The following is a 12,942-nucleotide window of genomic DNA, read 5'->3' as shown; positions in this document are numbered from 1 at the left end:
AACTTACCACCAAAGCATTAATATAGCAAATGAGTTTTCAAAGCAACAAAGTGTTCATACTAGTAGGCAAGTAACGAAGCAAAATCTGGGTAAAAACACTGCCCATGATAATATATTGTTGATCTGCTCATTTTAGGAAAAAATTAAACTTTACAACTAGTCAATTCAAATCGTTGTTCATTTCACTATTTCACTCCAAGGAAAGCCCTTTATTCAGGTGAGAACCCAACACTTAATATTTACAGAGCTACAAGATTCAACTCAAACAATTAAAAAAAGAAGATTTAAGTCACCATTAAAACCTAAAAAGTACTAAATGAGAAAATTGTGACTATAAAATCAAATATAATTGGCCAAAAATGGTCAACCAAGTGTTAAAAAAAAAAGTTTCACGTTGTGAAAAAACCAAGAAATAGAACACAATATCATACACATTAACTGATAAACCAGATTGAAAGTGACTAAATATGCGTAAAAGCACGAATTAGGAATAAGAGAGAATTTGCTAGTGAGACAATAGCAATGGAAGTGAGGAATACACCGAGTATAGCAGATAAATCGCCAGGTTGAGGCTAAGGTCGAAGCCGAGGCTGTGCCTGTGTAGCCCCTGCTCTTTGTTGCTGTCGATCCATGCACTATTGCCCAAAAGCTTGAGAAGGGAAAGACATAAACCAACACTATAAATCAATAAAAATTTTAATTCATACCCAAATCAACAATTAAAATCAAACCCAAATCAATCATTCAAATCTAACCTTGATACAGTTCAAATCAAACCCTAATTATAAATTAATTCAGAAAATCTAATCTAATACTAACGTTTTGCTTGATGATTCTGGCGGTAAAGAGAATGTGGGGCGAGGAACGGGGCTGTGCTTGTGCCGCCGTTGATCATTGTCAACGAAGAACATCAGCCCATCCTTCTGCCTTCGTTGATCGTTGCCGACGGCGGAGATCAGCCCGTCCTTGTGCCGCCATTGATCGTTGCCTAGGAACTCCTTCAGCAGCCGCCGTTGATGGCCGTGTGTGAGGTGAGGAGTGGTGAGGTGTTTGACGTGTGAGGTGAGGGAGTGGTGACGGTGAGGTGAGTGAGTGAGTGGTGGTTTTTTTTTTTTTTGTTTATTTCAGTTTTACAGGTTTGTTCTTTCAAAATTTTTTAATTATTGAATAATAAAACAAATCTCAGCCATTGGATCCGCTCTATTCAATCCAACGGTAATTTTTTACGTACTGTAACTACCCCGTTTGAACCGGTTGCCATATTTTTTTCTGCTTTTATTCATTTTTTTCAAACTAAAACCCCAACCATTGGATTCAAATAAGCTGAATCCAACGGTTCAAGGGCAGCCCCTGTACCATACAGGGATTTTATGCCCTGCATGGTAGCCGTGTCCCGTTTCGATCGTTACTGCGTTCGCAACGTAGTTTAAGTTTAAGACCCTCAAAGAAATTTCTGGCATTGCATTCTTCTTGCTCGTGTACTCAGCCTCGGCTGCTGCCATTGAAGCTGAAAGAACAATACGTGAAGGTCCCAGACACGATTGGTCTAAATATGACATCAAATCTATCTACGACTCTCCTGTTCTCGATCTCCTCTTCCATGGAGTCTTTATTTTTCACTTCTCTCATTCAATATGTTTTTGTTTCTTATTTTTGTTTTAATTTAGAACCCCCATTCTGCTAATGTATTTTTTGCAGTTTTAGTGAGCTGGTATCTGTTTTTTTTTTTTCTTTTAATGCTTTGGGATTATTTTAGAATTTTTTCTTTTTTCACAAATTATTCTCAAGAATGAAAACAGGAAACTTAGAATATTTGAAAAATGTGTTGTCTAATGATTTTCAAAAACAGTTTTTTACAAAAGTGTCTGGTATTAGTCTTTTGGAGTAGAAGAGGAGTATTATGTTTTCCAAGAACATAATGCCCTGCGTGATCTTTTTGGTTTAAAATTTATTTGTAGGCAATAATACACTGTTGATTCTTTTTTTTTTTTTTAAAGTAACTATATGCAAACTTATTGTTACCGATTGAGCAACTAGGTAGGAGGTTCTTTTTATTTTTCAGGCTCAAGTTCACAGACATGCTCATAACTTCAGGGAAGCGCAGCAGTGCACTCTCCTCTCCATCAAGACGGGTGGATGCAGTGAGGATTGTTCATATTGTCCTCAATCCTCTAGATATGCACTGGAGTGAAGGACCAAAAGCTTATGACTAAAGACGCCGTGATGCAGGCAGCACAAAAGGTCAGCAAAGTTCACTGTGAATTGCTATATCCAAGATGCTGGTGGTTGTTGATTCTTTAATGGCATATTCTTTTAAAATTGATTGTAAATGTTCTGTAGTTCGAGTAAGCTTCACGGTGTGTTAGAGCAGCAATATAGGAACAGGGTTGGAAAATTACGGAGCTTTGAAAGGAATTCTTGATACTAGTCTTGCACATATGCTATACATGTGAAAATGGAGAGACTTGATTTTAATTAATTGAAAAGTAAATGTGATTCACAAGTTCTGCAAGATAATTTAGTTGGAAAAGGGAGACAACATTACAAGAACAAGAGTACTGATGAATGACTAATTACCCTAATCTGTTTTCTTATCCATGCGCTCATTTAAGGGGCAATAATCTGATTTAGTTTATCCTGATGCGGACATAACACTAGAAAAAATGCAGTGTTGATTAATTTTTTTGGTTACACTCAGTTACTATGAGGGATTTCCAAGTCAATTATGGATTTGAATGTGAGGCTAATTACTGCAATATCATATTAATATACATTTGAGTTCAATTTTATATATCGACAACTTGTTTGAATGACTATCTTTATGAATGGATTGAGATCTACCCATTACAGTTTTCAATATTGGTGAAAACTTCTTCAAATATCTATCAAACTTGTTTGACGAGCTTTGTGTTTCACATGATACAATGCTAGTTTCTTAGTAGCTTGTTATCAATATAATTATACTTTTGCAGGCAAAGGAGGCCGGAAGTACATGATTTTGAATGGGTGCTGCATGGAGAGACACAATAGGGAGGAAAACCAATTTCAACCAAACACTTGAATACGTAAAAGATATAAGGTAATAAAGCAATTCATGATGAAAGTCCTCATTGTTAAAGAAGGAGGTGAATTTTTAATCGTGCTTTTGATTGGATGATTGTGTTGTAGATAATGAGCCTGTTACATTATTATAATGTGGGAATTCCACAATTAAGGGAACTTATTTAGAACCATAATTAACAGGGTTGTATATTTCTTATATCAGTTCTCTTTACTTTTTATTTTCCCCCCTATGAATTCAGTTGTGATACTTGGACAATGTAAGTACTGTAGATGTTGACAGTAATGTAATGTCAACTCTGGGTTGATGAAAATTTTATTTTGTTAAATGCAAGAAATTTGAATATGCTTTCGTATTTTACTATCAAGTTATATATGCAACAATACACAGCCAGCGAATATTTCCCTTCAACAAAAGAATTACATGGAATACAGCTTCTGTCTTATGTTATGATGCTTTCCAATTCATAATTTTAACATCAATTCTTTTCTTGGGTTTCCGCATGTTTCAAAAGTAATAGAACTTCTACAATGCTTCATGAGCTACTTGTCCTATTAATTGTTTGCCATAGCTTTTGAAAATTTGACTAACTTTGTCTTAGATTTTCTTGCTTATCCGCCAAATGTTGAGCTGGGTTTTAATCTGTCATGTATGAGGGACATGAGAATGGAGGTTTGCTGCACCTTGGGCATGCTGGAGAAGCAGCAGGCTATAGAACTCAAGAAAGCAGGCCTTACAGCGCACAACCATAACCTTGATACCTCAAGAGAATATTACCCCAAAATCATTACTACAAGTAGTTATGATGAACATTTGGAAACCCTTAAGCATGTCCGTGAAGCTGGGATTAATGTCTGTTCAGGTAATTTGATAGGACTTAGGGCTAAATTAGGGCTGACTTTTATTGATTAAAGCAAAAGAAAACAAATAATCAATCTTGACCTACAATTCGAGAGGTAGGTCAATCTCTCCCAAAACTCCTAATGGTTCCTAATACCAGACAAAACTCAACATAAACCCTAAATGACTCCATAATCACTTATTTATAGCTAAACCCTAATTAATAATAAAGTTACTAAATTGCCCCTACCCCTAAAATTACTAAACAGCCCCTACCCCTTTATATTTGCGCCTAACATAAGTTTTCATGGACCTAACATTACTCCCCTCCCAAAAAGACACCTTGTCCTCAAGGTGAAATCTAGGAAACTGCTGCCTCTTCTTCCTCGTCACACACAGTCAGGACTTGTAGTGATTTATCCTTACATCGATGCCCTGGTGAAAATTTATCATCGCATCGAAAACACACCCCCTTCGCCCTCTTATCCTGAATCTCTGTCTCTGTGAGGCGTTTGAAAGTCACCCCTAGTCGTGCCCCACTAACCCGATCCCTTTGGGAATCTCTCTGTAAACCCATCATTTGCATTTTCTGGCCTCCTGATGGTGTATTTTGGAACTCTCGTTGAAACCCCAAAGTCTGAGTCTTCTTTCCTACCAATGGTGTGTTATTTCGATATGAAAAATCGACTGAACTACTCCTATTAATCCGTTCTATTGTGTTCTTATCCTCAATCATCTGTGCCAACTCCATTGACTCCCCTAACCCTCTCGGCCTTAGCAAGCGTAGGGAGGCTCGGATTTCTAGCTTCAGTCCCTTCATAAAATTCCCTTCCAACACCGCCTCTGGAAGCCCCCCTAGACGCCCTAATAGCAACTCAAACTTCTCCCTATACTCCATAATCGTTCTCTCCTGGGTCAGAGCAAAAAACTGTTCATGCAAATATCCCTCTTGAGTGGCCTGAAACCTCTCCAACAGCCGATCCTTAAATTCACCCCACGACCTCATTGGTTGTCGTTGTTCTCGCCATTGAAACTGCGCAAAGGCCTTTCCCTCCAAGCATAACGTCGCCGCCATCAATTTTTCCCTTTCTGAGAGTCCATTAATGGCGAAATAGCGCTCTGCCCTATACACCCATCCATAGGCATCCTCACCTTAAAAAATAGGCATTTTTAGTTTCCTTACCCTAGAATCTACTCCAAATTGAGTCTGACCCGCCCAATTTCATGCCATCGGAGGTCTCCAACCTCCCCAATCTACTCCAGTGTCTGCAAATCCTAAAGATCCAGCCCAAAATTCTCCTTGCCCAGCACCATAGTGGGCTGGATTCCCTTGCCCAGCCGTATTTCGACCATAACCGCTCCCTTTCTCACCAGAAATCCCTCCTCCTGGCCTACCGTCCCCAAATCCAACCTGTTCAGACCCAAATCCTCCCTGCTCGGGCCCAAATTCAGCCTGTCCAGGTTGTGCCTCACCCCCAAACGCCCCCGAGTCGCCTAGCCCGGTCACTCCGATTTCTGCGCCGTCGCCTACCACGGGTTTCGTAACCCCGGATCCTTCTCCTGCCACACCGCCATGGCCCCTCGATGCTGCCGGAGGAGGGTTGAGGTGGAGTTCCGTCAATTTCAACAGCATGGCTTCAAGAGATGAAAATTGTTATTGAACGGTGTTGAATCGCTCATCAATCGTAGCCTTGAGTGATCTGACCTCTGCTTTCAATTTTTCTTCAAGCGCGTCCACCTTCTTCGCTGCCATTGTCTTAGGATTCTTGCTCTGATACCACTTTGATAGGACTTAGGGCTAAATTAGGGCTGACTTTTATTAATTAAATCGAAAGAAAACAAACAATCAATCCTGACCTACAATTCGAGAGGTATGTCAATCTCTCCCAAAACTCCTAATGGTTCCTAATACCAGACAAAACTCAACATAAACCCTAAATGACTCCATAATCACTTATTTATAACTAAACCCTAATTAATAATAAAGTTACTAAATTGCCCCTGCCCCTAAAATTACTAAACAACCCCTGCCCCTTTATATTTGCGCCTGACATAAGTTTTCATGGACCTAACATAATTTTGTACTATAGTGTTGATTATGCTATCTTATTGAGCATTTTTTTTGCGTGGACTTTTATCTTGCCACCTTCTATTGGTTGAATGGGCGAATTGAGAAATTAAATGGTGAAAAACAGTAGAAAAGGGAAGGAAGAATTTTTATGTTGTATGGCTTTCTTGAACCTCCAGAGAAAGATCATATCCACTTTTAAGATGATATGTACCCCTTCTGAAAGGTAGACAAGCTCATCACCTAAGGTTCATATTGGTGCCAAACCATATGATACAATTCCATATGCTGTTGGTGGTTTTTGTCCTTTGCAGCTTTTTAAGTATTAGTCATGTCAAAGAGGCCAGGGTTAGGATTGAGATGTAATTAGTTACTAAATCTACTAAAAGTCTCTTAAGTGAGCACAAATATCACTTATCTCCATCATTGGCAACAGATACCAGAGTTTTAAGTTCCTGGGTTCAGTTGAATTTCAGTTTCGCTGAACAGAGAGTTTGAAATTTCGTTAAAGGGTTTATTCTCTTTTACTAGGTTGATTGTTTGTATAAAGAATACATTGGTAAACATGTTAGAATTTAAAAAATAAAATAAAATTAACACTGCTGAGTTGATTCAAGATTCCTGGTATAACCTTCCAAACGTGTTAAGATTCTAGAAAGGAAACAATTAATCTGTTTATTCAAGAGGTGGCTACGATGATGGCTACTTTGTTTTTTTTTTGTTTAAATAAAGCTTGGTAGGATATTGTCTGTGGAGTTAGATTGTCTTTGCAAACATCACTTGAAATTAACATGTGTCTCAGTTGGGAATCCTAACCTTCAAAGGAATGCCTTTTTCAAGCCTCAAAATCATCAAATGAACTGAAATCAATGATATTTGCATAAGCGTTTCATTTTAGTTTGGTAGTCATGCAATTCTCTGTTCTAACTTCAAGGTGACATTGTTAAAATTCACCAAACATTCGTCAACCTCATTGTCAAATAGATGATATATCTTTCTTTTTTCGTCTTTCAATGCAAAGATAAACAGATATTGACAATGAGTATTTGATTTTCTGTTCATAGGTGGTATAATAGGGCTTGGAGAACCAGAGGAGGACAGAGTTGGTTTGTTGCATACACTAGCAACACTCCCTACTCATCCAGAGAGTGTTCCCATCAATGCGCTGCTTGCAGTGAAAGGAACCCCTCTTCAAGATCAGAAGGTGATTTTATTCCTGTTTAACACAATACCATTTAATGTTTTGGTGGAATATATATAAATATATATATATCGTATCTTACTGCAAGCATATATTATATTTTACTGCAAGCATATTCTGTCATTGATGTTGTTTCTCTCTTATCATTTATTGCTCTTTAATATAAATTGTTGGTGAAACCCACGTAGTCTGATACAAATTGCCGATAATAAAAGTTTCTAGAGTAGTGTTTGCTTGGAAGAATGATATACTTCAGCATATTTACCCTCACTGTGTTGTTGTAAAAGGCAGCCATCATTGTTAAAGAGCATCTAAAAAGCTTTCCATGTCCATGAAAAGTTACTCTATGCTTGGAAATAACCAAAGTCGATTTCCTAATTCCATGTTCAGCCAGTTGAAATATGGGAGATGATTCGGATGATTGCTACAGCACGTATAGTCATGCCAAAAGCAATGGTCAGATTATCAGCTGCAAGAATTCGTTCTTCCATGCCAGAGTAGGCACTGTGTTTTCTTGCTGGTGCTAATTCCATCTTTACTGGCGAGAAACTTTTGACAACTCCGAACAACAATTTCGTTGCTGATCAACTCATGTTCAAGGTTCTTGGACTCACTCCTAAAGCTCCCAGTTTTCATGAAGACGAAGCAAATGTTTCCAAAGCAGAGAGTTATCAGGAAGCTATTTCCTCTTCAGGTTGAGACTTTACCATTTGCACGGTGGTGCCTACTTCCAAGGTATTATTTGTGTTATTGCCCTGTTTATTACATTCGGACTCCATGCTAATGCATTGGCATTTGTTATGATTGTTGGAGTTCAATGGTACATTGTTCAGTTTCAACATTGATTGCATGTACAAGACTAATTAATAATAATTATTCTTATTATTTCTTAAAAGTGTGAGATTACATCCCATTGAGAGATATTAGTACCAAATAGGTCGATAATCATATCTATATACGCAACCTTGCCAAATTTGATTAGCCACAGCTTCAGTTTGATTGTGAAAAGGTGGAGTTACCTCCACAAATTTTTCATGACAATCCCAATATCCCATCCTGCAGCTATAAGTTGATCGCAGCAATTAGCGGAAAGTACTTTGTTCTTCTCATTTCCATCTTTGTACATGCCTGCTTCAATCGCCTGGCCATAGTTTGGTGTTAATTTTGATGCACATTGCTCCAGGAAACTGCTGCTGTAGGAGGCACCAATGAGGAGAGAATGCCCAGTACTACTACTGCTAACAAGCAAACATCATTGACTGCTGCTGCAGGAGGCACCGATGAGGAGAGGATGCCCAGTACTACTACTGCTAACAAGCAAACGAGCATTCATCTTGAACGATTGAATAATCTTGATGCCTGCCAGATTGCTTGATTGTATGTGTTTTATCTCAAAGAGGGCTCATTATAGACGAGAAATGAAGGTAATTAAGAATTCAAAACGGCCTTGTCCTGGTAGATATTGTATTTGAACCTCATTTAATTGGATTTAAACAGATTAAATGTTTTTTTTTAATAACACCTATACGAAACAGCCAATTTACCCAATTAAAACATAAGTATAATATGCTGTATGCCGAACCATGATACAACAGTCGAAATTGAAAGTGTAAATAGAGGCCATGAATGGTTAAAACATAAACAATTTGCTGGCTCTATCAAAATTTTCATTGCTTTATATCATTTCAGTTTACGCTTCTTCTTATTAGCAATTTCCTTATAAAAGTTGAAGAAAATATTTTCTACTAAATCCTCAACATTTGTCATTGATCAAATGCAATGATAAAAACATATAATTAGATAAAATAGGTAACTTTTGCTGGCTGATCTCAGAATTCAGATCCCTTAATATTTGACCAAACTACAAACTGAGTACACAAAATTTTGAAATAAGTGACATGCATCCATAAGTTTAATAAAAAATGCCAAACGATTAGAAATGACTTGAAATTGATAATTTTTCTTCTTGTTTGTACGCATATAGTGCTGTGCAAGTCCCATAACATGTGGAAAGCCGATAATTAAATCCACTTCGCCTGCTCTCTGCTCGGTCCACTTCCAAAAGGCTCAGAAACATGTTAATAGGGCCTTGAAGAAAGCAGGGCTGAATGTTTCCTCTTCAAGTAAGCTCGCTCCCAAGTTCCATGTGATAGTGGCAGAGTACATTCTGTTGATGACGAAATTCGGATGAGTTGGTCAGATCTCAAATTCCTGCATCAGCATTAAATTTGTTTGGTGGGAAGCCGCTGAGTAGTTAGCACAGTGAGCATATTTTCTATGAGCAAATGATCCATGAGCAGACAACCCACGAGCAGACAATCTATGAGCAGACAATCCATGAGCAGAAAATCCATGAGCAAACGAGCCATGAGCAGACAATCTATGAGCAGACAATCCATGAGCAGACCACCCATGAGCAGACAATCCATGAGCAAACGATCCATGAGCAGACAATCCATGAGCAGACCACCCACGAGCAGACAATCCATGAGCGGACGATCCATGAGCAGATAACCTATGAGCAGACGATCCATGAGCAGATAACCTGTGAGCCTGTGAGCACAGCCAACAGTCAGCAAATGCCGGAAGTTTTTCCGACGAGAACCCTCTGACGCTCAAGTCAGCAATTTGGGTCTATTTGGAAAAACTCATACCACAATTCATGTGGCTTAATTATGATTGTTTTAAACAAAAAGCTTTTAAGTAAATTTAAAGGAAAAGAATTGAAAATAATCAATTTTAAAGATAAAGAAGTCATGAGAGAAAGAGAAATTTCTCAGTGGTAAGAGAGGGAAAATGATCCTATGGATTTAATCTCGCCGAGTGAAAGGAAAAAGAATCCCCCCCAATGTCTAACCCGAAAGTCCCTTTTATAGCTTATTACTTGGGCGCTCAGTTCCCACTCCCCCACGTTCATCACTACGTCGGGTCTTTCGATGTGAAACGAGAGTACGTGTCGATAACTGCCATTGACTCGGTCCTTTAGCACTTGGATTCTTTTCTGAACCCTCTCGTACTTCGTCTATCAGATGTACAAGATTGCTCCTCACCTATGAGCACGTGAATCCTACTGGAGTACATCACGTAGCTCCTCACCTATGAGCACGTGAATCCTGCTGGGATACATCCTGTAGCTCCTCGCCTATGAGCACGGGAATCCTGCTGGGTTGCCTCTGATCAGGGTGCTATACACTCCAAACACATTCATCAGATTCAAGCCAAAAGAAGAAATGCACTAAACAAAGCTATTAGTAAAGTTGTGATTCAGGAAGAAAGTGCTGGATGAGCCTTTCATTGGGTGATTATATGACTCATGCTGTAAAACTGCTAGTGTAAATTGATTCGAACATTAATGGTGAGTTGGATGAGTTCATGTATATAGGTTTTTTGTTTGTCTTTTTGTTTTTAATGTTTTTCCATAATGTCGACATTGGTGATGTCCTTTTGGTCTCAAGATATAAGAAAAAAATGTAGATGTTGAAATACTGTATGCAGATTTAGTTATAAAATCTACAAGAGCTTTAATGAAAATGCTCGATATGCTCTCAATTCCCATCAAACCACCATGCCTGCTGTTTTCGATAGATTTTAGGGTAGGAAAAGCCAAACCTATCTAGAACAATGAATTTGTATTTTTGGGGAAGACGGGTTACCTCACTGGTTTGTTGTGTGCGGTGTATTCGAAATTTGGGGAGGTGAGAAGGGAAGAGGGAGTGGCAACAATGGAGAAAGGTCTGAACCAAGAAAAAAGTCCTTCCAAATGAGCTTCACGCTTGCAAAACAGTGAAATAGAGGTTAGAAGTGAAGCCGGGGTACCCCGGCGTTCACACTCTGACGCTCAAGTTAGCAAACTCAAGCTTTTTATGGCCAAGAGAGCTTGACAGCCCTCTGTAAATTAAGTTTAAAGGTTGAAAAAAACCTATTTTGTGGAGTGTAAGTGTTGTTAGTGAATTAGAGTATGATGGAGAATGAAACCTAGGTACCTTTATATATGGAGTGCCTCAATTGCCACATGGCGTACCATTTTTTGCTAATGTCTTTTTACCTTTTTATGAATTTTGGGCCGTTTTGTGCATGTTCGCGGCGTATCTCATCCTTTGGAGACGTGGCGCGCACTGAAGAGTAGTCCAGGGTACCTCTGCAGTAGCTGTTAGGTAGCAGTTGAGGACCATTGTCCTTAGGACAATGTCCTTCACTTTTGGCAGAGGTGGCAGGTGGCTGTCCCCCCTTTAGCACGACGTTTTTTATTGATAATTCTGACAAAATCGAATAATATCTTTTAAAAGGTGGAGACGTTTCTCATGGCGGACTTTTTCAGAGGGTTCTCATGCATCCAATCTGTCGGTACCTCCAGTTACATGGGGTACCTCAATGTATGTGGGGTACCTCTAATTGTGCGGGGTATCTCATATCACGTCGGGTACCTTTATTTGTGCGGGGTACCTCAATCTGTGTGGGGTACCTCTAATTATGCGAGGTACCTGAAATCATGCCGGGTACCTTAGATTGTGCTGGAGTTATTCTGTTCGTCGACACGTGTCGCTTTACTACCTCTCCTATTTTTCTCCCAAACAACATCCCCCTAGTTTCTTTTGGAGAGAAGTATTAGAAGCAAAAGAAACTTATTATATGATGTATGAGTGACACGTGGCGATGCGGGGTTCGGCTTGGTGAATGGCTGGATCGGGGGTACCTTGCTCAGTTTCTTCCATTGATTAAACTTTGTGTATTGTCGAGCTAAAAAAATCATCTCTTTGTTTTTTCCTTTTCCCACCCTTTTTTTTTTACGATGAGAATAAACAGTTGTCTTCATGTCTCTCTCTCATTTTTCTTGGGAAGTGGCAGCCGTCTGACATGCAATTTAAATTTTAAAAATATCAATCTCACGCAAACATCCCTGACTTTCTTTTTGTTCCGTGTGCTCCGTCAGGTTTAATTAAAAACCCCTGACGTAAATATCAATCTCTTATCATTTATTTTGAAAATCCCAAAACAATCTCCCATAAAACCGATTGTCTCCAGTGGCTTCTTTCTTCAAACATTCGTCTTTTCTCATGACTGCATCAATATTGCTCACAGGTACAAACATCTTCTTTACTCTTTTTTTTTTGGCCGGCGTTCTTCTTCGCAATCTCCGGCGTTGGTTCTCGGCGGTTGCAACTGGCGTCGGTTCGGTGGTTGTAGCCGCGGCAGCCGGCGTTGGTTCGGTGGCTGCAGCTTCCCCCTCCCGCGTTGTCTTCTTCGTTCTTTTTTTTTATTTCTTCGTTATTCATTCCCACGGTGGTTCTCGATGGCTACAATTGCGGTTACCGACGTCAAATCCGGATAGTGGCCAGCGGCATTCTGGTCACCGTAATGCTTTTCCCCTGCTATATTCTTCGTTTTTCATTTTATCATCCTTTTTTTTAATAAATAACTACATATATTTAAGCTTATTTTTTATTTTTATACTTGCATATTCTTACCTACTGTTTTTGGTTACCTGCAGCTTTGTCACCCCACGACCACAAGTCCTGATTTGTCAAGTTGGTGAATTACAGGTATCCTTCCTTGTTCTTCCTCTTTTGGCGCATTTACAGTGGCGCTATTTTGCATACTCTGAGAAAAATTTATTTTTTATTTCTATTTTTTTTTGTGGTTGGTGTTTGTATTTGATGGTTGATGTGTGGTGGGTGGTGTATGGTGTGGATATGTTGTTGGGGACCTGTAGCCTGCTGGTTATGTTGTTGGGGGCTTGTGGCTTGGTGGATATGTTGTTGGGGACTTGTGGCA

The 12,942-nt window shown here is 39.1% G+C and overlaps 1 long non-coding RNA gene and 1 pseudogene across 1 annotated transcript; one reads left to right on the top strand and one right to left on the bottom strand.

Annotated features, from left to right (window-relative positions):
* Positions 1–232: 232 nt before the first annotated feature.
* Positions 233–1,119, bottom strand: LOC112100170. The gene is made up of 2 exons (XR_002906486.1): positions 820–1,119; positions 233–649 (listed from the first exon to the last, which is right to left on the bottom strand). It is a non-coding gene; the product is annotated as an uncharacterized LOC112100170 (long non-coding RNA).
* Positions 1,120–1,370: 251 nt separating this feature from the next.
* Positions 1,371–8,057, top strand: LOC18046155 (annotated as a pseudogene).
* Positions 8,058–12,942: the final 4,885 nt, after the last annotated feature.

This window comes from Citrus clementina, unplaced genomic scaffold, assembly GCF_000493195.1.
Source record: "Citrus clementina cultivar Clemenules unplaced genomic scaffold, Citrus_clementina_v1.0 scaffold_3, whole genome shotgun sequence".
Taxonomy (NCBI): Eukaryota; Viridiplantae; Streptophyta; class Magnoliopsida; order Sapindales; family Rutaceae; genus Citrus; species Citrus x clementina.
This window is presented reverse-complemented; position numbering and strand designations above follow the sequence as displayed.